At 44.8% G+C, this 25,468-nt stretch overlaps 1 protein-coding gene across 7 annotated transcripts in view; it reads right to left on the bottom strand.

Moving 5' to 3' along the window:
- The window catches only part of GNG12 (G protein subunit gamma 12), a 132,878-nt gene that overhangs the window by 43,436 nt on the left and 63,974 nt on the right, over positions 1 to 25,468 (bottom strand). Inside the window, exon 1 of one of the 7 annotated variants that reach the window (XM_065911226.1) lies at positions 17,392 to 17,499. The exons of 5 other annotated variants lie outside the window; for them this stretch is intronic. The gene's annotated coding sequence lies outside the window, so the exon portion shown is untranslated. Of the gene's footprint in view, positions 1 to 6,721; positions 6,826 to 17,391; positions 17,500 to 25,468 lie in introns of those variants that run through there. One more of the 7 variants, XM_065911227.1, reaches the window with a different exon arrangement.

Raw genomic sequence — 25,468 nt, 5'->3', positions numbered from 1 at the left:
AAAACAGTGTCAAACCACAGCTAAATAACACAAAATGCAACACACTTTTGTTAACAAACCATAAAACTGTACCTATGTACAAATGTTTCTATATAGCAGATGCAGGTATTTTTTCTTATTTGTTGCTAACAAGGCCTAAGGCAACAGAATGAGAATGAAACCTAGATAATAGTTGGATTAGATAAACAGGGTTCAGTTCAGCTCAGTTGCTCAGTTGTATCCGACCCTTGTGACCCCATGGACTGCAGCACAACAGGCTTCCCTGTCCTTCACCAATTCCTAGAGTTTACTCAAACTTATGTCAGTGAGGCCATCCAACCATCTCATCCTCTGTTGTCCCCTTCTCCTCCCGCATTCAATCTCTCCTAGCATCAGGGTCTTTTCCAATAAGTCAGTTCTTCACATCAGGTGGTCAAAGTATTGGAGCTTCAGCTTCAGCATCAGTCCTTCCAATGAACACCCAGGACTGATCTCCTTTAGGATGAACTGGTTGGATCTCCTTGCAGTCCAAGGGACTCTCAAGAGTCTTCTCCAACACCACAGTTCAAAAGCATCAATTCTTCGGGACTCAGCTTTCTTTATAGTCCAACTCTTATATTCATACATGACTACTGGAAAAACCAGATAAGGAGGGTAACAGGCCAGAATGCCTATGTATATAAGGGCACTGCAAAGTAAGGCCCTGGGGAAAGAAGACATTTAGGTCTCCTCACACCTGTCTATGCCTGAATTTGCTTTTTGACCCCATCACGGAGGGAAAAAGAAAAAAAAAAACAAAAACAACAAACATACCAAAATCCTATTTAAACATATGACATCTATTGTTTAAACCTCAGAAAACTCAAGGAGCAATGAATAAAGGTTACTGTCCTGCTTAAAAAATAATTTCATATTTGTATTTATCGATAAGCGAAATTCGTTGTTTTAAGAAACATACTCAGTCATGTCCCAGCTCTGTGATTCCACGGATTGGGGCCCACCGGGTTCCTCCATCCATGGAATTTTCCAAGCAAGAATATTGGAATGGGTTACCATTCCCTTCTCCAGGGAATATTCTGAACCCAGGGATTGAACCCAGATCTCCCATATTGCAGGCAGACTCTTAACTATCTGAGCCACTAGGAAAGACTGTTTTAGGAAACAGGAGCTAATAAATTAGGAAGCAGGGCAGTCAACCCAGTTTCTTTCAAACGTCTTGGTACCTAAGAGATATGGGAACATCAATCAGATGCCAAGTAATTTTCTGGAAATATCGGTTCAGTTGCTCAATGGTGTCCGACTCCGCAACCCCAAAGACTGCAGCATGCCAGGCTTCTCAGTCCATTACCAACTCCCAGAGCTTGCTTAAACTCAAATGCTGGAAATACATCAAGCTGGAAAAAACTGGTATTTATCTGTGATTACTGAAAACGGTTAGTACTATAATAATGTAAGAAGCCACTTCGGGTGTGTTAGTGTATGTGTGGGTGGGAGGAAGGAAGGAAACGAGGCAGGTAGGGAGAGTGAGGGAGGTGAACATCCTCTAAGGTCTTTGCTTGAAGGACAGTAATAGTGACAATAATCTGAACAGTTTCAGTTCAGTTCAGTTGCTCAGTCACGTCCAATTCTTTGCGACCCTATGGATTGCAGCACACCAGGCTTCCCTGCCCATCACCAACTCCTGGAGCCTCCCGAGTTCTCAATTAAGCAGCAGGCACTGTGCTAAGTGCTGCCCAAGGACCATCTCATTTAATCTTCACCGTAATCCCACGGGGGAACTGCAACCATTGGCACTTGATATAAGGAGGAACTCAGGCATGGAAAATCAAGTAGATTGGATCTAATACACTGCAGTACTGGGACCTGACTCCAAACTTTCACTCTTTTTTTTTTTTTTTTTTTTTCATCATATCACCATCACTCTGACTTTTATTCAAACTTTCTGGGTCTATTCAAACTTTCACTCTTAAACGCTAGTCCGTTAGCTGCTTTCTAAGCAAGATGGGTCCGGGTTAAGCAGGGTTTGGGAACTGCCAACCACTGTATGCAAGCCTAGAGTCCCAGCTAAAGTTCTCAGGGTTACCTGTGGCGTTTCTTCACTGTGCCCCCACCCTCTCCGGTACCTCTCTAAATAATTGATTTATTTAGCACCTCTCTAAATAATTGATTTTCAGACATGTAAAGAACGTTCGAGGGGGGTTTCCCTGGTGGTCCAGTGGCTGGGAATCAGCCGTGCAATGCAGGGGACAGCGGTTCAACTCTTGGTCAGGGAACTGAGATCCCACATGCTGCAGAGCAACTAAGCCCATGAATCACAACTAGAGAAGCCCACACCACAATGGAAGATGCTGCAACTAAGACCCGAAGCAACCGAATAAATAAAATATTAAAAAAAAAAAAAAGAGCATTTGTGGGAAGAGATGCCAACCTGTGGTCTGCTGAGAGAGCTCACGTATCTTAGTGCAGGTTTACGGAAATGGATCAGCAAAGCGAAGCTCCAGCATCACAAATGTGTAACCACTTCTCAATGAGCAGCTTCTCTCATTTCCTTGCTAGTGGCAGTAGTATTAGACTCTTTGTGACCCCATGGACTGTAGCCCACCAGGCTCCTCTGTCCATGGAATTCTCCAGGCAAGAATACTGGAGTGGGCAGCCAGTCCCTTCTCCAGGGAATCTTCCCAACCCAGGGATCAAAACTGGGTCTCCTGCATTGCAGGCGGATTCTTTACCATCTGAGCCCCCAGGGAAGCCCCTCAATTTCCTTACTATGACCCTACAAGATGTGCATTAGTCCCATGTTATACATGGAAGAATGAGGCCTGAAGAGGTTCAATCATTCACAACAAATCACAATCCAGTAAGGGGTAGACCCGAGATTTGAACTGAGTTCTCTCCAGCTTCACACTCTCTGGTCCTTATAATATTTCACTTAAAGAAATGCAGATTGCATAGTTAATTGGCAATACACCTACCCCCCTCAAGTTAAAAAGATTAAAATTAAATAAATTAAAAAAAAATAAAGGAATATGGGATCCCATTTATACAACAGCAGGGAGTACACTCACAGATGAGCAGCCAGGTGGTGGGGGCTTCAGCTCTGCCCCCCGTTAGCTGTGTAAGTGAGGGTAAGTCACTCATTTTCTTTGTGCCTCTTTCCTCATCTGTAAGATGAGAATAATAATGGCACCTGTCCTCTTGGGTTGTGCTGAGGAATGAATGATTTAGTATTTGTAGATTGTTTATTTACATGTTTGGGAAATAAAAAGATAAATTTCTTTTATGTGAGCAAGGATGACAAACAGCCAGGGGTAGTGGACATATTATCAATGGAAGATGTATCTAAACAAGTTTCCACAGTGGCCAACAGTGCAAGCCTACCACAAATACTAGCTGTGGGGCTGGTTTTTGATCTGAGTTGCTGCACCGAAGAACACATTGGGAATAAAGTCCTAGGCTTTAGTCCTAGATTGGATATGAATCAGTTATATGAGGAGGAGAAGGCATTTCACTCTTCTGGGCCTCAGTTCCTCCCATGGAGACTGGATGGCCTGGCAGGAGAGAGAGGACAGAAACAGGCCCATGTGCGCTGGGTTCTGGTTCTCCCGCATAGGAATTTTATCACTTTCGACATACAGCTTCATCTTTGAATTTCAATTTCCTCTCCTCTTTTTATTAATGTCAAAGAAGCTGAAGTTGAATGGCTCTGTGAAGACCTACAAGACCTTCTAGAACTAGCACTAAAAAAAGATGTTCTTTTCCTCATGGGGGACTGGAATGCAAAAGTAGGAAGTCAGAAGATACCTGGAGTAACAGGCAAGTTTGGTCTTGGAGTACAAAATGAATCAGAAAAAAGGCTAACAGTCTTGCCAAGGGAACGCACTGGTCATAGCAAACGCCCTCTTCCAACAACACAAGAGATAACCATACACATGGACATCACCAGATGGTCAATACTGAAATCAGATTGATTATATTCTTTGTGGCCAAAGATGGAGAAGCTCTATATAGTTAGCAAAAACAAGACCGGGAGCTGACTGTGGCTCAGATCATGAACTCCTTATTGCAAAATTCAGATTGAAATTGAAGAAAGTAGGGAAAACCACTAGACCATTCAGGTATGATCTAAATCAAATCCCTTATGATTATACAGTGGAAGTGACAAATAGATTCAGGGGATTAGATCTGACAGACAGAGTGCCTTAAGAACTAAGGACAGAGGTTCGTGACATTGTACAGGAGGTGGTGATCAAAACCATCCTCAAGAAAAAGAAATGCAAAAAGGCAAAATGGTTGCCTGAGGAGGCATTACAAATAGCTGAGAAAAGAAGAGAAATGAAAGGCAAAGTAGAAAAGGAAAGATTACCCATTTGAATGCAGAGTTCCAAAGAATATCAAGGAGAGATAAGAAAGGCTTCCTCAGTGATCAATGCAAAGAAGTAGAGGAAAACAATAAAATGGGAAAGACTAGAGATCTCTTCAAGAAAATTAGAGCTACCAAGGGAACATTTCATGCAAAGATGGGCACAATAAAGGACAGAAACGGTAGGGACCTAACAGAAGCAGAAGATATTAAGAAGAGGTGGCATGAATATACAGAAGAACTGTACAAAAAAGATCTTCATGACCCAGATAACCATGATGGTGTGACCACTCACCTAGAGCCAGACATCCTGGAATGTAAAGTCAAGTGGGCCTTAGGAAGCATCACTATGAACAAAGCTAGTGGAGGTGATGGAATTCCAGCTGAGCTATTTCAAATCCTGAAAGATGATGATGTGAAAGTGCTGCACTCAATATGCCAGCAAATTTGGAAAACTGAGCAGTGGCCACAGGACTGGAAAAGGTCGGTTTTCATTCCAATCCCAAAGAAAGGCAATGCCAAAGAATGTTCGAACTACTGCACAATTGCACTCATCTCACACACTAGCAAAGTAATTCTCAAAATTCTCCAAGCTAAGCTTCAACAGTATGTGAACCCAGAACTTCCAGATGTTCAAGCTGGGTTTAGAAAAGGCAGAGGAACCAGAGATCAAATAGCCAACATCTGTTGGATCATAGAAAATGCAAGAGAATTCCAGAAACACACCTACTTCTTCTTCATTGACTATGCTAACTCCTTTGACTGTGTTGATCAAAGGCGTTGTAGAAAATTCGTAAAGAGATGGGAATACCAGACCACCTGACCTGCCTCCTTAGAAATCTGTATGCAGATAAGGAAGCAACAGTTAGAACTGGACATGGAACAACAGACTGGTTCCAAATTGGGAAATGAGTACATCAAGGCTGCATATTGTCACCCTGATTATTTAACTTATATGCAGAGTACATCATGTGAAATGCTGGGCTGGAAGAAGCACAAGCTGGAATCAAGATTGCCGGGAGAAATATCAATAAATTCAGATATGCAGATGACACCACCCTTATGGCAGAAAGTGAAGAGGAACTAAAGGGCCTCTTGATGAAGGTGAAAGAGGAGAGTGTAAAGCTGGCTTAAAATTCAACATTCAGAACATGAAGATCATGGTATCTGGTCCCATCACTTCATGACAGACAAATGGGGAAACAATGGAAACAGTGACAGACTTTATTTTGTTGGTCTCCAAAATCACTGTGGACAGTGACTGCAGCCATGAAAATTAAAAGACGGTTGCTTCTTGAAAGGAAAAGCTATGACGAACCTAGACAGCACGTTAAAAAGCGGAGACATTTCTTTACTGACAAAGGTCCATATAGTCAAAGCTATGGTTTTTCCAGTAGTCATGTATACATATGAGAGTTGGACCATACAGAAAGCTGATCACTGAAGAATTGATGCTTTTGATCTGCGGTGTTGGAGAAGACTCTTGGGAGTCCCTTGGATTGCAAGGAGACCAAATCAGTCAATCCTAAAGGAGATCAGTCCTGAGTGTTCATTGGAAGGACATGTGGTGAAGCTGCAGCTCCAGTACTTTGGCCATGTGCTGTGAAGAACTGACTGACTGGAAAAGACCCTGATGCTGGGAAAGATTGAAGGCGGGAGAAGAAGGGAACGACAGAGGATGAGATGGTTGGATGGCACCACCGACTCAATGGACATGAGTTTGAGCAAGTTCCAGGAGTTGGTGATGGATAGGAAGCCTGGTGTGCTGCAGTCTATAGGGTCACAAAGAGTTGGCCATGACTGAGCGACTGAACAAAACTGAACCTGGCCCCCATATTCTACAGGGGTGCAGACAAATAAGAATTTCTGTTAATGCCTGTTGCATCTGCTAACATATGTAATAAAATTTTCAGTTTGAATAGAAAAAAAAGTTGCATGAGGTACAAAAACATAAAACTCAAACCAAATGAAAACAACAACAAAAAAACTGAAGTAAAGATTTTAATTAAAGCCCAAAGTACCAAGAAAAAGAAAGAAAGATATGCAGGTACAAAGCTCTCATGTATCTCCAGACTCCTCTGAATTCTTAGAGGAGGTGGTTTGGGTGGGAGACTGATTGAGTTAAGAATCTTTACCGTCTGAGCCACCAGGGAAGCCCCTAAGATACTATAAAGTGGTTAAATTAACATACTCAGCAGGTACATGGGCTTTCTAAAGCTGAATGCCAACTGGGATAATTAAAGGCTAGAGCCCTCTTCTTTTAAAAAAACTGACTCCCCTGTAAACTGCCTGCTGACAAAGGCATGATTGTACGAATACATAAGGAAACTTTTCTCCTCCATTCTTAATCTAAAGAAAAAGAAACACACAAAAAAGTCTTACCTTACCCCCAAGCTCAAGGAGCACACAAATCCACTAGAACTAAAAGGGAAGTTACAAAACACTTTTTTCTTTTTTTTTAAATTAAGTACTGCAACATCCTTGCTTTGCAGTGACCAGTCTGTTGGAGGCTGGGAAATAGCTAGGGCTGGGGAAGGCATCAGGAGGGAGTCAGGCAGGGAGGTGGTCAGCCCAGCTCTGCCCCGAGGGATGGAAGAATGCCCAGGAGCCTCCTCCGTGGCTGTTTGGCCGAAAATAAAGTCTGCCATTTTTTTTTTTTTTAATACAGTTCTAAAAATAGGGGTTTGGCTTAAATCCTCCAGTTGGTGTTTTGATTTTTAAATTATGTGCAGATGATCATGGTTAAACCCAAGTGAGTACTGGTAAATAATTCAGGGAGGCTGCAATTTTATTTTGATTTCAAGGCTCTAAAACATTTCTTCTTTTAGAATCCAGGAAAGGTGAAAGGAGATCAAAGGAAGGTGATAAGAATGGAGAAGGCTTAAATTCCAGTTTGAAAGCAAAAGGCAGCTGAATATCCCCAAAGCGAAAAACATATTTTAAAAGTTTTATTTTTGGGGAGGGGACTAAAATTCGCTCAAAATAAGTGGAAGAAAAACTGGTGAGTTTCATCTTACTCATACCTTTCCTAATGTCATTTCTGGACTCAAACTTCCTGTACACAAAACTGCAAAAATGCCACTTTTAAAAGCATAAAGACTCTTTTGAATGTTGGGTGATACAGGATTTGGTTTTGGAGATACCAGTTTTAAAGTTTCTTTGATTAGGTACCAATCATAACCAGAATGCATTTCAAGATTGATATGTTATTATAACATCTTTATTAATGAAGATTAATTTCACATGAAATCGGGCTTTTTTTTTAGGGGGGGATATTTCTAAAAAGCTTTCACAGAATGGGACACAATGGGTGTGGTTGGGGAGCATTATAAAGAAGCAAGAATTAATGCTATGTGCTTCCAGATAAAATGACTGAAGCAAATGTTTGACTTGTGAATTTTACAGATGCAATTTGCATCTCTAATCTCTAGAGAATAGAGGTTTGGAATTTGGGGTGTGTGTGGGTAGCATCATGTGTGAACCATGAAAGTCACCGTCTCTTCCCCTCTCCCCGGAACAAACACCCACAAACCGATGGGGATGCTCTGAAGGTTAAATTGGATAGTTCAATTGTCCAGGAATGTACGCTATGCAAACAATGTCGGCTCCCTGTGCCAAGGCAGAGATACTGTGGGACTTGAGGCTGCTGGCCACGAGGACAAGGATGGTGGGGCATAGTTCTAGTCACTGGGGCCAAGTGGGAACCCAGGGAGAGTAACTGCAATGTTTCAGTCTCCTAATCTGCAAAAGACAAATAATTACAGAACTTGCTATATTAAAACCAGACTGTGAGCCGGCCTGGGGCGGGGGTTGGTGTAGAGAGGGAGGGCAGGGATAAAGAACCTTTCTTTTAGGGAGGGTAAAAAGAAGAGAAAACCTGCAAAGTGTTCACTTTGCATGGAACTCTTCTGCTTTGCAAAATGTGCTTCTAAAGGGGTAAGTCCTGGGTATTCAGGAGTTGGGTTAAAGATCCATAAAGAAATCCCTGACTTTCCAGATGCTGGAGGCAGAGAAAGTAGTACTATGTTGCCAATCAAAGATCGATCCGCCTCGAAGGTCAGAGAAGGCCAGAGGGGATACCTAGGCTTCTGGGAAGATGCAGTTGCTTTACAAAAATTTCCTTTAGGCTTTTTTTTTCCCCCCAGAGAAACACAAGGGATGTGGAATGTTCAACTGAGGCAGCAAGAAGGGGATGGGATGCTGATGGGGGTGGGGGGGTGGGGGGAGCAAGGAGAGAGAGGGTAGAGGAAGGGCCCTGTCTCTCCTTGGGATGGCTGGTGTTTTATTTGCATCCTCTAAGAGTTCCTGAAATAATTAACATGTGCTGCCATTCTTGTTTTTCCAGTGGTGATTTCATCCTGTCCCTGCAGAAACTCAGAATTAAATCTCATGGTTTTGTTTTTTGGAGAGCAACTCTCCCCCATACAGGGGAGTTCTGCATACCCGTGGAGGGCACGTGAGGCCTGCAACGTTCGCAGAGCACTAATCATTAACACGCTGCTTTTGCAGGCAGGGCTCCCCTTTCTTTGCTGACTATCACATTTCCTTCCATTGGATCCTGCCCTGTCCTGGTTTACTTTCTGTTTCTCCCACTCATTTCCATGCATTCTTCCCTAACACACGTGGAGTCCAGAACAACCTCTCCCTTTCAGCTGGCCAGCTCAACACTTCCCTCACAAACCCTCCTTTTTCAAAATAAATCCATCTCTGACTTATTTTTCCAAGGCCTCTCCCTCTTCTTACTGCCCTGGGAGAAGAAGTTCTTTTCCTTCCCAAATAATGCAGGAGAAGTAGGAGCAAGATTTGTAAGAAACTGTAAATAAAAAGTTTTCTGAGAGGAAGAAATATCTGGTAATTAAATGTGGAGGCAGACAGATCCGTGTGTGTGTCCCAGCTTTATGTCATTTACTAGCAGCGAGGCTCTGTAGAGGTTACATGACCTCCCTAAGCCTCAGTTTTCTCATCTGCAAAATGGAGATAATAATGCAAAAACTCTGTTAAGGGCTATAAGGAGAACTGAATGAGGTGAATCACATGAAATGCTTCCAGTTCCTGGAATATAGTAAAGACTCAAGAAATCTTTGCTGCTACATTACTATTACTATTTTAAACCTTTTGAATAGGAATGTCACCACCCTCACCCTATTTGCCCCACTGCATAAACAGTAAAAAGGACTCTGCCTCTAAAAGCTAAAGAACAGAACCATAAGGAAGCCTTGGGCACAATTATTTGCTGATCCAGCCTCTGGGAAGCACTTCTTGGAGACAATGTACAGAAGGGAGCAAACAGTCTATTTTTAGGTATTTCCCATCAGGACACAGTGGTTGATCTGGATGCCTTACCTGGCAGGCCAGCCTGGGTCACAGCCCCCCTCTCTGCAGGCTGTCAGCATTCCTGGGGGGATGGAACACAGCCCCGGACTCAGGAATTTTACAGTCAATTTGCCCCCCTCCCGATGTCCCTTCTCCCTTTTGGTGACCTCCAGGCTGGAGCTAAATGAAAAGCCAAAGCTCTGTCTCACAAGTAAGGCAAGCGGCCTGTCTGCTGCTGTTGAGTCACCGCCTTCTCATGTGTAGAGTCTCTGAGAAAAAGACACCCCAAACACACACAGTCAGGCTCCAAATCTCAGAAAGACTCGGATTCACTAGGGTGGGCTGAAGAGCTGGAACTCTGGGCACAGGAGGTACATCCCTGCCCAGAGTGCCAAGAGTCTACCTACCTTCAAGACAGAGAGACAGAGAGAGAGAGAGAAGAAAGGAAGACAGAAAGAAAGGAAAAAGGGAAGAAGCCCGAACCTTTCCTTATAAGGTAACACCGCATGCCAGTTGTGGTTCTGAATGGCTCAGCATCCTAGGATCATGTGACATTCCCTGCAGCCATGCCTTCACGCTTCTGGGAGGCTCTCGGGGGCAGAATGGGAAAGTCTTTGGTGTGCCTATGGGGATAACAAACAAATAGGGACAGGCTCGGCCGGGGGGCCCACATTTTCCTGATTAACCACAGGGCCTCACATCCCTCCTTCACGCTGCGGCCTGCAGGACCCCTGCCTTGTAGCTCGGGTGCTGGGAATGCTCTCGGGTTGCTCTGCAGGGATGTTTTCCTCTCAGGCTAGGTACAAGTTTCTTGAGGGCAGAAACCCTCCTTTATTCCCTTTGTTTCACCCTGCCATGCTTATCAGAGTGTAATCCACCCAGCAGTTACTCAATAAATGCTTGATGATGGACTCGGGCTGAGAATTCTACGCATCAGTAGGTGATCGCTTTATATCATTAACCCCCAACTTATAAATCGGCAGGGTTTCAAAAGTTGGCTTTCAAAGAAGGCACTTAGGGAGCATATTTTCCCATAGAAACAGTGTTATAACTGGGGATTAGGTTTCTAGGCCCACTCGTTTCTCAGAATATCCTACACATATTTATATACCTTCTTATTGAGCCATATAATTTGTCTCGACTCACATCAGACTGGCAAGTACATGTGCTTGAAACTTCAGTTCTTTCAGTTTAATGATTCATTTCAGTTACAGCATCAGGGCCTTGTGTAGATTCCCACCCACCTTCCCTGCCCTGATTGCATATATTTCATATTTTATGACACTTTATGTAGCATCAGGTAACATGTTTGACACTCTAAAAATAACATTAAGAGGGAAATAAGTATTTTTTGCTCATCATAAAAAAAAAAAAAAGAAGAAGAAAAAGGCTTCCCTGATAGCTCAGTTGGTAAAGAATCTGCCTGCAATGCAGGAGACCATGGTCTGATTCCTGGGTTGGGATGCTCCCTTGGAGAAGGGATAGGCTACCCACTCCAATATTCTTGGGCTTCCCTGGTGGCTCAGCTGGTAAAGAATCCACCTGCAATGCAGGAGACCTGGGTTCGATCCCTGGGTTGGGAAGATCCCCTGGAGAAGGGAATGGCTACCCATTCCAGTATTCTGGCCTGGAGAATTCCATGGACTGTATAGTCCATGGGGTGGCAAACAGTTGGACAAAACTGAGTGACTTTCACTTCAAAAAGAGATGCATACACTTTTGCTTTTGCTTTTATATTAAAATACTTTTTCAATAGTTTTTAACTACTTTATTACTTGGGCCACCTGAACTTACTCAACCACACACACACATACACACACTCCTATACATGTACTCACATTCTATCCACTTTCAAAAAAACATCTGTAGTAAGAATCACAGTCTCCAAGAATGGCCATTTATGTTTCTGTATAAATATAAATGTGCTCTCGGGCAGCACTGTCCAGGATGGGGCCTTCCAGTAGGTCAGGGTTGCTGTATTTAGGGTCATGAGTTCAAACGTACATGCACTTCCCCCAAAATACACTCACCCAATGCCTGAGGTCATACTGCTCCCTACAATATTTCACGGACACTTAAAACCAAAACAGCCATACCTTGGCCCTTGTTCTCATTCAATAGCATCCCCCAAAGATACATCTAATTGATAATCCAGCATGAAAAGCGAGACCAGTGGAAAGGAATGGACACTCCAGAAGAGGCAAGCCCAAACAACAGGCAGACAGGCTGGGAGCAGACCGCACATGCCAGTAAACTCACATACTAAATGTGCCTCTCCCTACCTTTTAGCATTCAAGGCTGCTTTCTAACCCAAACCAGCATTTAACGCAGCCCAATAGAGACGTCAGGTTAATGACCGTGAAGCGTGACAAGTACCAGTGCATTTGTACCACATCTGTCTTTCAGCAAGAGTTATTACCAAGACACAAGGAACTGTGGTCTCTCCTCCGCCCCTCTGCGCCTGGCTCATCCCTGACTGAACGTGCTGACCCTTTGATGGGAAGCTCTGAATAACTGGATGTTCTCGTTAGCAGCTCTTTCCCTGCATCTGCACTTAAGGAGAACCTAACATATGTTCCTCTCCTCTCCTGCCACCGGGAGAAATACAACTTAATCATCGTAGGAATTAATTATCCTATATTTATCTTTCCGTGGAGTTTCAGGATGTGGCTCTGCTTCCAGCTCCCATCAGTGACAAGAGGGCAGCTGTCTAAGGAGTATAGGAGACTGGGCTGAAAAAACTGGAATTCCGATAGACAACTTTGAAAGTACGATGGTGTACTTTAAAAAAAAAAATTCACGTACAAACAGAGCACTTTCGTCTCTGAAAAATGCCAAGTGTGTAGGGGTGGGATTAATAGGTTTTATGTTGCCAGATCCCAATGATTTGATCTATCATTCTAATCTGAGGATGGCAAATGATGGCCTGCCTGCGACCCCTCCCCCACTGCACCCGTGGCTGACATCACTAATAGATCACATGCTCGTTTCTCATTGGGCCCAGACATGAGCGAACATCCGCTTTCAACACCTGGCTCCAATCAACTGTAGGCGACACATAGGTTGAAAACAATTGGCTAGTCCTGTTCTGAACGATTCAGCACTTTAACTTTTTTACCTTTCATGCACCTGGTAGTTGACTGAGGTATCATTATTTTAGCAACATCCTGTCTGTTCTCAGCTCATCCCTGAGCTAATCTGCGCTGCAAATAATATTAGCTATCAGACACTTAATGTCTAAGCACCAATTTATATCCGTGTATCCCTACAAAACTCCCAAAGCAGGCAAGGCTTGCACAAACCTGATCTGGATCACAGCTTCCAGCAACTTTCCCTGGTGACTCCCTGGCTGAGCTGGTGGCCTCCCCTCAGCCTCCTACAGCGCCACCCCAGCACTGACCGTGGACCACAGAAGCAAGCTCACGGGGTTGTCTTGTCTTCCCTACTCAACTCCACAAAGGCAAGACCTCATCTTACTCCCCTTTGATGCCCAGCCCCTGGACCACGGCTGAGTACGTGGTGGGTGTCTGATAAACATACTGTAAGAATGTTTTTGCTTGGTTTTGAAAGCTCCTGTTTTCAAATATCTCCAAGCTTTAGCTCATGTTCTATACTGAAGAGGTGATCCCTGACCACTGCTACCTCTGGTGGTCATTTACATCATAATGCAAGGTGTACTGGTGGATGGAGGGAGCCACCACTGAGGTAGGGACCTGGGCAGCCCCCAGAGGCTTGCTTGGGTCCAGCCTTGGCCCCACCCTCCTCTGAGCAGTCCAAAGCCCCACAGTCCCTCATTCTCTGTTTCTATCTCCACTCTACACTGCATTTTTTCCCCCCTTTTTTCGCCTTTTTCTGCCTCCCAAATGGGATCATATTCTCCCCAGCTCTGTAATCCCAGCACTTACTAAAGTGCTTGGGCAGGGTGAATAAAGATTCTGCAGGGATTTGTAACTGGTAAAAGGAGCACTGGCCTGAGCGGGGAGAGCAGGGAGCTGCTTCCGGGGCTGCATGGACCCCTCTCCCTGGGTGAGTCTCCTTGCCCGGTGGTGTCTGTAATTCTTCATGTGCAAACACCTGCCCCAGCAGGCCAGGCAGCACACAGAAGCTGGGGCGGTGCATCTGCCAGGTTAAAAGCAGGGTACCACGGCTCTCGCACGGACAGGGCCCAGGCGTCACCAGCACACCCCATCCCTCGTGGGCCTGGCCCGGCTTCCTCCGGTCCCCGCAGAGCAGCCCGCTTCCCAGTCACCTGTGAGAACAGACGTGCCCTGCCCCGTGCCCTTCCTACCACGTGACTTGCCGCACATTCTCGCTTCACTTTCTCCCCACCGGCTGCCTGCACAGATTCTTAGGAGGATCAAGTGTAGCCTCCTAGCGGGACCCCGGGCGCACTGACTTTGGACTACCTTTAAGCTCTTTCCAAGCCCACTCCCAGTCCGCGCTGAGCCCCGATGCCACCTGCACTCGTCGCCCACCCCCACCACTTTATCCATCACCCCCTGATGCCCACAGCTGTGGTCTCCTGCTCGGGGAGCAATGTCACCATTGGCAGCTGCCCAACCAGACATTCGGGAGTCACCCTGGGCTCCCTCCACCCACTGCACCTCGGCTTCTTCTTCCTGGTCCTGCTCACTCGACCTCCCTGGTATTTCTCAAGTGGGTATGTTTTTATCCCCCTCGCCACCATGCTACTGAGGACCACGACTATTATAGCAACACTGCAACAGCTCCCTGGCTGGTCTGCCTTCCAGAACCCACCCCAACCTCTTCTTCACAGCCAGTGGTTTCTGAAAGAAAAATCTGATCCTATCCCTCCCCTCTAGAGACTTCTGCCCCAACTTAGATGTCGCTTCCTCCTGGAAACTTTGCTCCTGGAAGCCTGCTCTCACAACACCTGCATTTCGTCCCTTAGAAGCCTGGGGAGGAGGGGGGCTTCTCCACTGAGGAGTCACCTTGATTCCCTCAGAACAACGTGAGCTATTTAACAATTCCGTCTATGCTTAGCACTCTAGCCTGTCACTCAATAGCCATCCCCCTGTTTCCTCGGTACTGGCAGAACAGGGGCATCATCTCCTCATGTGATTAGGGAAAATCTAGATTGTTCGAGGGCACATAAATGACTCCATCCTATTTGTCACGGCTGAATTTATGAATGAGCGTGTGTCTCAGTGCTGATCTACACAAATACCGGGGAGTTGGTTGGGGGCTTTTGAAAGATCTCTTTGTTCTTAAAGAGGGCTGCATAAGAAATGGTTATCTGCTTTGGTACTGGAATGAGGATGGGATGCCTGCAGCCTTTCTGTACCTATGAGGAGAGTTAGCTGATGCTCTGAGGTTGACTTGATACCTAGAACCTGATGTTGTCAATGAGCACCAAATTGGTCAACTGGGAACAGCCTACCTCTGGACTTCTTTTCTTAGGTGAGAGACCAAGTCCCCTTTTCAGTTTAGGCCAGTTTGAGCTGGGTTTCCTATTACTTGTAGCCCAAACAGATACAGCTTCTTAGGGCATTTTTCACTTTCTATTTTGTCTTAGAGGCACTTAGGTATAAACCTTGTTTCTTCTGTTAGACCTTTGACCTTTCAAGGACAGGGTTTGTATTTTATGTATCCTTGTATCTCCCAAAGAGGCTTATCCCACTCCTATGCTTGAGTGAAGAGAAACCACTATCTTCTGGGCTCATACTGTGAGGCGCCAGTGCTTTAAAGTGTTCAACATAGGAAGAAATATGAACAAAAAATTTAAGTCAACTCCAAGAGGCACAACCCACCCCACCCATCCTTATACACCTTATAGTGCCAAGAACATGCTTAGTACCAAGTAGATGCTCAAAAATGTTTGCTAAGTGAATAATTTAATTTGCCTCTGATGAGTCAAGGGCACTTAAGAGTTTTATAGTGTCCTAGGGTCATAACGATGAGCAGTAATTATGAACAAATTGTGCTAAATATAGCCTGGTCCTGGGACATCACTAGTGGTAAGTTGTTGTTTATTTATATGAGAGCCCTGATACCACCAAGATGCTAAGGCATTTAAAAGAACAAGCCGCAGAGCCAGGCATTGGAGAATGAAGCAAAAACTAAAGTTCAAGCAGCAGACGTGAAGGTGCCGAATGTGTACTGAATGCTCTTGCTGTCTGTGCCCGCTCTGGGGCCACAAACACTAATCAAACATGCCCACCATCCTAAGGGGCTTTGCATCTGCAAGGCAGGGGGAGAAAAACAGACAACTTCCAGACCATGTGGTCAGGGTTAGGAGAGGTAATGGAGAGGGTACGGCAGGGATGCCCAGACCAGACGTGCTGAGTCAGCAAGGTCCCCCAGAGGAACATTAATGCCGCACCTGAATGCAGCAGAGGAGCTAGTTAATCCAAGGGGCACGGAGAGAGAAGGAAAAAGGAGTAGCATGAGCAGGTTTGTAGTTTATAATAAGCCCATTTTGGCTATGTTATTTGGTACAAAAGGCAAGGCTGGACTCAAGAAGACCAGTTGGGAGGCTACTGCAATAATTCACTGTGGAATAACAGGGGTGTCTCAGACTAGAAACAGCCTGACGACAAATGACATCATGTTCCCTAAGATCTCGGGGTGCTGTGGTCTTTGCGAAAGGGCAATGACTCTGAACGCCAAGCCTCTCGAGTTCAGGATGGGGAATGGGTTTGAGCTGTAGGCAACCTGGTATAGCCATGTGGCTTAAAATTTCTGTTTGGTTGTAAAACACTGCATTAGAATGAGATATGAAACCCTGATACTTTAAGAGAAGTGTAGCCCTGTGTGTATATGTGTATGTATCGATGTAAACGTGTGCACACATGCATGTGTGTGTGATGTCATGCCTCCTCACTCACACTGATCCCACAGTTACGTGTGCACAAGGATGGTTCTGATCCCAACAAGGTGACCCAGCTCAAGCCTCTTTGACCCTCAGTTTTTTCAAAAGTCCCACGAAGGGGCTGGACCTCAGAATCTCTAAAATTCAACACTTGCCTTGAATTTCCAACTTCTGGCAGCAAAAGGGTTTGGTAAATTAAGAGTCGTGGATGATGAGCATGGGGGTAATCTGATGATGACTTTGAGGGTGATGATCCTGTAGCTCAGAGCCTCTCAGGCAGCACCCCTGGGTTAAGGTTCAGGGGTGCCCCAGGTGGCCGAGCAGGGCCTGACTGTCCAGAGCCTGGAGCTGTGGGCATCTCTCTCCCTACCCTGATATGATGTTCCACGTGAGAACAGGCAGGAAGCGCTGCTCCAGACAGGAGAGAGGAAAACACCCACAGGAGTCCAGCATCGCCTTTGGCCTCTCACTTCCACCTCCCCTGCCTCACACGTGTCCGGCAGCTCGTTAAAGACACAGCAGACATCCACCCACTTCCAACTGCAACTTGGAAACGTGAGCGAAGGACCGACATGGCCGGAAGGTGACAAGTCGTGGAGATAACGGAGCAATGGCAAATGGGAGCCTTTCTACCTGTGCTCTCAAACTTCCACCTCTGCCTGCCTGGGGCCCTTGCTCTGGGGACCATCACCTCCCCCCCGACAGTTCCAAACTCTGTCTCCTCTGACATGCACAATTTTTGTCACAGTGGAGGAAAAAAAAATCTGTTTTGAGGGAGAAATATTCAGAGAGAGAAGCACTGCTTTCCTTGAAAAGACTGAACCTGAGGCCTACAGCTCACCCCCACCCCCGCCCTCAGAGATGCCGAGAAGTTCCGAGAAGATGCCAGACGGCACAGTTCACTTACAGAGAAGCGGCAGCAGACGGACGCTTCCATAAACAAGTCTCCGTGCGCAGAGTCACAGGTCTGGGGAGGAGGTTTTAGTCTAACTTCTTTCGGGTTTCCTATTTCAGCAACACACGCATAGAAAAACAAGCAGCCAAACCCCTGGGACTGAATTATTAGACCCAGAGAATGATTTAAGAGGCCCGGGTCCTGTCCTTTCTCAGACCTCACTGGCACCGTGACAATCAAAAACACCGCCTGGCCTCCGCGGCCAGCTCGCTACCAGAGGCAGCAGGTCCCCTCTGCGGCTCACATCCCCCGGCGCCGGCCAGGGGTCAGGGCAGGGAAGCAGGCCCGCTTGGGTGCCCGACGCGCACACGGCCGTGTGTGCAGGGCTGGCTTGACACCCTGCAACCCCCTGGCCTTTTGAGGCTAATGAGATGTGGCTGGCCACCACTCTAGCAGAACAAACAAGGCCAAGGAACGCTTGCCAGAAAAGTGTGAAGCAGATAAAGTTCTCTGAGATGCTCCCTGTGGAAGTGTTTCCTGGAAACATCTGTCATGATGACAGAATTTTCCTGACTGTTCCAATGGACGAATATCCTATTACTGACAAAAAGTCAGGAGCAAAATCCAGCACATGGAGCTGCATACATATCCCATCATGGAGGCCGTAGTGGTTTTTGGGTGGGAGTGTGACGACGGGTACAGTTCTTCCTTAAGGAGTCTTCTCTGTGTTGGCTAATTATAGTCTGAGTGGAAGAGTTCAACCCAACAAACACTTATCAAGCTGTTACTGCATACAGTGTATTGTGGGAGGCAGCACAGTGCAATGGTAAACAAACCAACAACTCTGGAATCGCGTGGGTTGGGGTTTGTATTCTGACTTCCATTCACTCCCTGTGTGACCTTGGCAAGGTTGCATAACCTCTCTCTGCCTGTTTCCTTCTCTGGAAAATGAAGGTAATAATAGCATCTGACTTAGAGGAGGAGTGTAAGGATGGTACTTAAAGCACTCAGAGTAACTTCTGATCTCTAGTAAGTAGGCAGTATCTGTTTGCTATTATTATACTCTTTGCACCTCAATTTCCTCATCAATAAAATGGGCATGATAACCCAACCAACCTCATAGGGTTGCTGTTGAGGATTAAATAGAATAATGAATGTATGGTGTTGAGCACAATACTTTGCACATAGTAAGTTACATAACAAATGCTAGTCACTGTTATTCCTAGGAGAGTGTCCCCAAACTATTTTAAAAATAAGACACTCAGATCTGAATAAAAGTCCAGGAAACAAAGAAGTTCTTTCTTTGAACAACTTGAGCAAAGGGCGTTTTGTCACTATCCCCCACCATGCCCTTCCCCTCTGAGCTCCACTTATGCACAAAACTCTGTTTTGTGCTGAGTAAGCCCCATAGGGACTCTCTCAGGAGTTCTGATGCCCCTCCAAATATTTCAGGCTTCCCTTTAACCCGATTCTGACATGCCATTCACTTTTCCATTTAAGGGGCTATTTTAAATTCTGGCTTCGTGAAACAGGGAGCAAGGCACAGACATCTCCTGCAAAGGCTTCTCAGGCCCATCTACTTGGCTTGGCAGGGAACAGAAAAGTGGTGTTTCATGGTATCAAAAGTAGACTCATCACTGCCAACCTTGCAGAGCTCCTCCTCTACCCCGAGAAGCGCTGAGCATGTTATATGCATGACATCACTGAAACAAGGGCCCCGGGGAAGTTTCAGGATGTCTAGTTGGTAGGAGCAGAGCTAACCCACACTTGGCTCCTAACTCCATGCATGCAAACCCTGGGATCCCTGCCTCCTCCTCAAGGCAAGCCTCCCACCTCATCCAAGAGCATAAGGGTATCAGATCACTCCTACTGTTCTCTTGGTAGGGCCATCAATCCCGTTTCCCACCCCCCACCCCCCACCCTTTGTCTGCTATTTGGCCAACCACGCCACCTAGTGGCCATCCGAGAACACAACCACAGGTCTTTGTGACAGGCCGGCAGACGACACCCATTCTCGCCACAGGAGGGATCTGATGATCAAATTCAAGGTGCGCAGAGGAATGAAGCCCAGAAAAATGAAGCAGGTTGCCTCAAGTTAAAGGGAAAGGGGTCTGCACCCTAGAATCAGGACATGGTTCTGATTCAGACTCTGCCTAAATCCTACCTTCAGCAAGATGCTTCCTTCAGTTGTTCAACAAACATAGGTTGGGCACCTACTGTGCGCTCATCACTGTGCCAGAGAGTGGGGACAGGACAGTACGCAAAGAGGACAAGTCTATCTTCATAGACCAATGGGACAGGAAGATAATCAAACCGAGAATCAACGTGACAACACTAGTTAACAGAAATTAAGGGCTTACTCCGCGATTACTACTCTTGCTTTAAAAATGAATGAAAGGACATGAAAGCTGTGATTAATAAGCCTTTTGCAAGGTTCATTATACCTCTCTAAGCATCTGAAAATGAGGTTGTTGGACTAGATGCTAAAAAAATTTCTAAGGCCACTTTCCAGCTCTGTTTCTCTTTACTTCTAGGACCTTTTGGAGTTTAGACTAGAAAGCAGGTCACTTGACCAAGAATCCAGTGCTTTCTCTTCATGTACTGTGCTAACTAATGCTTATTAATAATAACTGGTAGGAATCAAACACTCAGTATATATATTATATCCTGAATTAATATCAACTCATGCAGTCCTTAACAAACTATGGAAATATGAAAGTAATACAAGTGAAAATATCATGCTCTAAAATGGTTAAAAGTTTCCAAGACAGATGGAGAAGCTTCCAGCCGAACTCAAGTGTAGGGTTCTTAACCACTATTTTGCCTCTGATTGATCTAGTTACATGGTGGCTTAACAAATACTTACGTACTGGGTGGCCCCAGGCTCTAAGAACTGGAAAGGATAATGCGCCCAAGCAAATGAATGGCTCAAAGAATAGTTACTGTCCAGGGAACACATTTCTCAAGAAAAACATTTCTCAACCACAACACTGCTCTGGGGTAACTCTGGGACTACCGATACTGTGAGGCCACATGAGCAGACCTGACCCCTTGCAGAAGGGTCTGATACCAAATGAATAAAGTAAGTTCCAGGAATTCCACTGAGTAGATCAGAGATCAGCAAACTCTCCAACATGGTTCTGCCATCACCTTTATTCTATCCTCCCTGGGTACCTATGCAGCATCTGCTTTCTTGGTGGGGGCCATCAGGCAAACTCCAACAGTGATTCTGCACATGGAGGCCTCAGGTTCACAAAGAGCCTGTCTCCAGAGCCACACAAAGCTCCCCCTGCTTCCTGCAGCGGGACCACTTCCTCCAACACCTGGGAAAGCAGACCCTGTGGAACTGGAGCTTCCTGGGTTTTGTAAAACTCTCACCTGTCCAGCCAGGGTCTCCAGAGTGACATGCCAGTGGGCCAGAGTGCGGACATATGCTAGACACACAAGAATGCTTAGCCCACAATGCTCTGCTATCCTTTTCCAAATGGCAAGATTTCACTTAAAATTCTAGGTCTAAGATTCATCCCTGCCCCAAGCCAGGTCCGCCCATTGTAAGAGCTGCTATGCTCCTATAGTACCTAGCAAGGGATTGCAATCACTGATTGGCCTGTCTGTGGGGCCTGGGTAGCTTTTCCATCCTACACATTTGGTATCTAGCACCCTGTCTGCATCGCAGAGGTGTTGACTTCCAAAGAACTGGAAAGAAAAGCCAGGAATTTCACGGCTAGACAAAGCTTAAGAGGTCATCTTATTTCAGGTACTGCCCAATACAGGATTTCCTTTGAAATATCATTGCTCATGCTTGTGCTCAATAGCTAAGTTGTGTCCAACTCTCTGTGACCACACAGACTGTAGCCCACCAGGCTCCTCTGTCCATGGGGTTTTCTAGGCAAGAATACTGCTGTGGGTTACCATTTCCTCCTTTAGGGGATCTTCCTGACCCAGGGATCAAACTCACATCTCCTGTGTCTCCTGCATTGGCAGGCAGATTCTTTACCTCTGAGCCACCCGAGAAGCTGAAATATCAGTAATGAAAAACAAAAGTTTAAAAAAGTCTGTGTATGTATATGTGTATATCCATACGTATACAGTGTCCTTCTAAGAATGAGGTGCGTGGCGGTAAAGACACAAAGTGCAAGATTCACTCAGGTTTTCTCTGAGAGTTAGCCAGCATCTTTCTTGAGAAATCTTGTTTTCTCCTTATTTTTCAAGAAGTGCATGCTATTTATAGAAAAATGTGTGAAATACATTAACATGGATATACGATAACAAAAGCTAACATGTTGCTATATTTCCTTTTACTCTTTTCTCTATGAGTTTTTAAGGTAGCTGAAATCACACTCTATTATGTAATTTTGTTTTTTTTTTTCAGCAATGACATTTCCCTAAGTGATTATAAATTCTTCACAAGCATCCTGCTTTAAAACTTTTATTTTGACATAATTTCAGACCTAAAGAAAAGTTGCAGGACCAGTACGAAGAATTTTCTGATTCCCTTCACCCTGATTTGGATTCCTCAAACGTCAACATTTATAATTTACTTTAATCCCTGCACACTCCCTCTGAGGCGGGGAAGTGGAGAGAGAATGTTTTTTATCCTGAAATACTTCCCTGTGTATTTTCTACAAATAAGGAGTTCTTTTAAATAACCTCATTACAGTTAATACACTGCTGTTATCCAATCTACAGCCTCATTCAGAATTCAGCAACAGTCCCAATAAAGTCCTTTACGGCAAAAGAAAACCCAAAATTCTACACAGTCACTCAACTGTTAGATCTCTGTGTGCAGGCTAAATTACTTCAGCTGTGTCCGATCCTTTGTGACCCCATGGACTGTAGCCCTCCAGGCTCCTCTGTCCATGAAATTCTCCAGGCAAGAATACTGGAGTGGGTTGCCATTCCCTTCTCTAGCAGATCTACATGACCCAGGGATTGAACTTGTGTCTCTTATATCTCCTGCACTGGCAGGACAGTTCTTTAGCACTAGCGCCACCTGTGAGGCCTTTGGTTTCCTATAATCTGGGACAATTCCTAAGTCTTTCTTTGTATTTCACAGTATTGATATTTTTAAGAATAAAGGGCCAGTTACTTTATAGAATGCTCCTCAGTTTGGGTTAGTTCATCTCTTTTCTTCCCGATCAGATGTATTTAGGCTTTGCACTTTTAGCCCATACAAGTGAATACACATAATTTTTAATGATTTCAGAAAGATTTCATTTTACATAGGCATTTCCTGATTGCAGAATCTTGGGAAGTTGTATAATTTTGCTACAGTGCCAAAATGCAGCTCTTTCTCTTTCTTCCCATCAACTATCTATTGACCTTTCTCCATTCATTTGTATATTTAAGGATATATTAACAACTTTTTCCAAGACACTCCTGTCAATTTGCAGTCCCACAGCTGATAACTGACATATTATATTTTAATTTAGGGAGACAAAAACTAACATTGCACTGCTGTTTCACTAGACTTCATCTTAAATTATGGTTACAAAGAGTGCTGTTCCTCTCATGACTGACCCAGAATAACTGTGTCTGTTTGTTCATCTGTTCCGTCTAGTTTGTGTGTTCCTTGATTCACTCAACAAATCTTCAGAGTGTCTGCTCTGTGCCAGTATTCTTCCACATGCTGACATCAAGCTCTTGTGGGGAAAAAATAAGTATGGTAACACATTATACAAGGGCGATGAAATACCCCAGCATCAGGTGATGGAAGGGGGTGCTCGTGGTGGAGAGGCAAGAGCCTGGAGACAGACACAGAGCGGCGTGTCTGCAGTCAGGACACACAAAAGGGGAGCCTCTCCACTGACACCCCATGGCACTATCACTTTGATCCTCCAAATGCCTGCAAAACCTGCTCTTTACTCAAAACACGAACCCCAGATGGACCAAGTTCAAATACACATTTCTAAAGTCTGACCTTCTCCTTCCTGGTCAGCAGCGTCTGAACTTGAGAGGGCTGCCATTTGTGAGTAATAATGACAGCTTGAAAATGCCCTGAAATTAGAGGGAACTTACAAACCACTCTGATGTTGCTCGGCCTTGCAATTATCTGCATATCAAGGAGTCATTAATGAATCAGGCTGTCTCAGGGTTAGATTAATGGCCAGTTTCAACAGTGGAAACAGGACAGATGGCCAGGGGTATGTGTGTGTGTGTGTGCTGGCCAGGAATAAAGAAAGGTAGGTAGGTGTGGGGGGTGTGTGTGTGTGTGCTGGCCAGGAATAAAGCTAGGTAGGTGTGTGTGCGTGTGTGATGGCCAGGAATAAAGAAAGGTAGGTGTGTAGGGGTGTGTGTGTGTGCTGGCCAGGAATAAAGAAAGGTAGGTAGGTGTGGGTGTGTGTATATGTGTGTGTGTGATGGCCAGGAATAAGAAAGCTAGGGGTGTGTGTGTGTGATCTCCCCTCAAATAACGGGTGGTGGTTGAAACCAGGGGCAAGGACAGAAAAGCAACCAGCTTGTGCTATGCGTGAGGCTCGGTCAGGAGGAAGTCCAGATCCCAGGCCCATTCCCTCCCTTGGGCTTTGTCACAGTGAGGCAAACAGCAAGAAGCTAGAGGAATCTCACAGCAATTAATTCTGGGGCAAGCATATGTGTCTGTGAGTGCGTGCTCTATCGTGTCCGACTCTTTGCGACCCCCATGGATTGTAGCCCTTCAGGCTCCCCTGTCCATGGAATTTTCTAGGCAAGAATACTGCAGTGGGTTGCCATTTCCTATGCCAGGGGATCTTCCTGAACCAGGGATCCAATCCACATTTCCTGCATCTCTTGCACTGGCAGGCAGATTCTTTATCACTGTGCCACCTGGGAAAATATAATCCCCACCTCAACCACTAAGCAATTCCTATTTGGTGCTTAGGACAGTTGATTTCCATATAGCTGGGGAAAAAGCAAACAGATGATATCACCAAAAAAAATTTTTTTTCTTACATAAAACTTACATGATGTTAAAAAATTAGACAATATATATACAAATGTGATCAATAATCATTAGAAAACTCTATCAAATATTGAGAAAATTATAATAACCTACAAGGTTATTCTTTTCCTTTCACATCTTCCTTTTGAGGAAAAACAGCCCCAAGTAGGCAATTAATTTGATGCATGAGTAATAAACAATCTCTTACAATGCCCGGCCTTCAAATCTTAAGTGCATCTAAGGGTTTCTGAGAGCAGAGAAAGGAAAAAAAAAAAAGACAACTATTAAAAGCATTATTAATATAAACACTATGGCTGTATCCTCCACTTGGGGGATGGAGATCCAGGACAAAGGAGAAGATAAACATTTACCAGGGACACAAACTATACTTGGTGGACAAAGGACAGCTGATGAGATTTCAATTATGAAGGCTCTTGTTACTGAAGTTACAATAGAAGCTAAATAATCAGGTTAGTTCTGGCAATTAAAAGCAGCTGAGTAATTTACAGAGGACTGAGAAAGGTGACAAGATAAAATCATATTTCAACATAAAACGACATATATGGGAAAGTTTTTATATTTCAGCCATTATCCTTCTAAGTCTGTTCTGCATTTTAACTCTAAGAATATATAAAGAGGTGTAGGAAATAGTGAAATAACTATCACCAGTTAGCCCAACTGTGACTTTCTGGCAACTGTAAGAAGTAAGTATAAATGAACTGAAGCAAATAATTAAACTAGCAGGACTAAAGCAAAAGGTATCAATGTGGGCAGCAGTGAGCTGGAGTTTGCAAGTCAAGATCACTAATAGATATCCAGTTAGTGGTTGAAATTCATGTTTTCTGGTTGGTGTTAGGTCTCTGTCACAATCTCAAGGAGTAAAAGAAGCCCATAGACTGGTAAGGATTTGCCATAACCAGCACTGGTGGCAGAGTTTTGGCAAAAAAGTCCACTGCAGTTTTTAACAGCAGTAACCCTTAAACCTAGTGGCATTTTAACCATTTTACTTTCTAGAGTTATTTTTTTTAAATCTAACCGAAGCTTAGAATAACTGTTTCAAGACAAAAAAACTCATTCCCCAAACCTTAGAGACCCAGCTCCTTTCAGTGTCCTAACTCATCACAGGCTGACAATTTCCAGATCATCAGCCGTAACAATGTGCATTAGCTC

This window comes from Muntiacus reevesi, chromosome 1 (assembly GCF_963930625.1).
Source record: "Muntiacus reevesi chromosome 1, mMunRee1.1, whole genome shotgun sequence".
Lineage (NCBI taxonomy): Eukaryota > Metazoa > Chordata > Mammalia > Artiodactyla > Cervidae > Muntiacus > Muntiacus reevesi.
This window is presented reverse-complemented; position numbering and strand designations above follow the sequence as displayed.